This window comes from Bidens hawaiensis, unplaced genomic scaffold (genome assembly GCF_021521415.1).
Source record: "Bidens hawaiensis isolate Kalapana, Puna unplaced genomic scaffold, B.hawaiensis_p1.1 tig00012610_1, whole genome shotgun sequence".
In the NCBI taxonomy this organism is placed as follows: Eukaryota; Viridiplantae; Streptophyta; class Magnoliopsida; order Asterales; family Asteraceae; genus Bidens; species Bidens hawaiensis.
In genome coordinates, this window is record NW_027492036.1 from 689,117 (window position 1) to 691,382 (window position 2,266).

Sequence of the window (2,266 nt, forward strand, 5' to 3'; positions counted from 1 at the left end):
CTTAGGCTCGGCAACGTGATCAACATCCTCAATCCTCTCTAAACACTCAAGAGGCTCGTGATCCACACCACAGACCAACTCCTCAAATAGAGGTCCACTGACCAAGTTAGATATCCCTCCAACACACAACTAAGTATCCAAAGAGTCCTCCTCACATGTGTCCTGTATGTGCTCACAAACACAAGAATCGACAGTATCAATGAAGAGCACGTAATCATGATCATGTGGGTGGCGCATGGATCTCCCAATATCAAAGGTCACCTCCTCTTCTCCAACTCTAAGAGTGAGTCTGCCGGTGCAGACATCAATGAGAGCTCTAGCAGTGGCTAGGAAAGGTCGACCTAGGATGAGTGGTACATTTTTATCCTCATCCATGTCCAAGATCACAAAGTCAACAGGAAACACAAATTTGTCAATTTTCACAAGCATATTCTCAACTACACCTCTCGGGTATTTCACCGAGCGGTCGGCAAGCTGAATGCTCATGTGAGTAGGCTTAGGCTCACCCAGGTCTAGCTTTGCAAAAACAGAATAAGGCATCAAGTTAATGCTAGCACCTAGGTCGGCTAAAGCGTTACTAACTGACAAACTACCGATCAAACATGGAATGGTAAAAATGCCCGGATCGGTCATTTTTTTAGGCAGTTTATTCTGAAGAACCGCTGAACACTCCTCATTCAAAGTCACACAAGAAAGCTCCTCTAATTTCTTCTTATTCGAGAGGACCTCTTTCAGAAACTTAGCATACTTAGGAATTTCTTTCAACACATCGAGAAACGGAAGATTAATGTGAAGCTGCTTAAAAAGTTCTAAGAATTTCTCGTACTACTCTACCATCTTCTGCTTCTTCAAACGGCCTGGGTATGGAATGGGAGGAACATAAGTCCTGACTGGCTCACTGGTTTGTGTGGTACTATCTGGGGTTACACTCGGGTGCACCTCACCAGGAGTCTTAGTCTCGATCTCATCGGCAATCGGTTTTGGTGTGGAAACCAATGCATCAACAGGAATGGTGGATCTACCACTCCTCAGGGTAATCGCCTTAGCCTCGGCATTCGGATTAATCTCAATGTTACTCGGAAGGCTACCCTATGGTCTCGCAGAGAGGAGCTGAGCAATCTGTCCAATTTGATTCTCAATGGTCTGAATGGACGCTTTCTGATTCCTTTACTCGACATCGTGTCTCTGGAGAGTCTCATCAATCTTCAGGTTCCTCTGTTCAGCCAGTTTGTTTGAGGTCTCGGTTTTAGCCAGCTGAGTCAAAAGATTTTCAACACTAGACCCACCACTAGACAAACCGCTACTGCTGGGACCCTGAAACTGAGGCTTTTGTTGGTAAGACTGGTTCTGGGGTTGACTTTGGTAATTTGGATTTAGGTCAAACCCCAGTGGCTTTTGATTTTGACTCTGATTTTGAGAGCCATCATTATCTTTCCAGCTGAAATTTGGGTGGTTTCTCCATCCCGGGTTATAGGAGTTGCTGTAGGCATTGTTTTGGCGGCCCACAAAGTCAACATCCTCCACCACCCAGACCTGCTGGCACTGACTGGTCTGGTGTTTCCCGTCACACACCCCACAACGAGAGCTAGATTTGGACAGATCGGATTGCATTTGGTCAAATCTTTTGGTCAAGGCTTCTAACTGAGCAGAAACAAGGGTATTAGAATCGACATGAAGAACGCCCCTAGTGGAAGGAATACTACGAGGTTGATTATATGCAAAACTCTTCTTAGCGACTCGCTCCAAGACATCCAACGCCTCGTTGGGAGTACACCTACCGAATTCTCCTCCCGCAACCTGATCAACGGCCTGCTTCTGTGCTCCGGATAAAGCATCAAAGAACGTACGACACTGAAGACCGCGACTCAAACCATGATGAGGGCATTTTCTCAACAAGCCCTTGAACCTCTCCCATGCAGCATGAAGTGACTGGTCATCATCAACACGAAAATCAGTGATTTTTGCCCGGTATCTTGCAGTTTTATCGGGTTGGAAGTACTGAAGAAGAAACTGTTCAACCAATTGGTTCCAAGTGGTGATGGAACCGGAAGGGAGTGCCTCTAACCACTCCAAGGCAGCCCCGTGAAGTGAGAACGGAAAAAGTCAGAGTCTCACGGCATCGTCCGTACACCCCTGGATCTTAAATGTCGCACATAATCGAATGAAATGCTCAACATGAGAATGAGGGTCCTCGTTCGAGAGGCCATGGAAAGAAACGGAATTTTTGACCATATGAATAATACTCGACTTGATCTCGAAACTCACA

General features: G+C 46.1%; 1 non-coding gene across 1 annotated transcript; it reads left to right on the plus strand.

The window, feature by feature from the left end:
• Positions 1-1,867: 1,867 nt before the first annotated feature.
• LOC143541548 (small nucleolar RNA R71) lies at positions 1,868-1,974 on the plus strand. Its single transcript, XR_013136769.1, has one exon. It is a non-coding gene; the product is annotated as a small nucleolar RNA R71 (small nucleolar RNA).
• Positions 1,975-2,266: the final 292 nt, after the last annotated feature.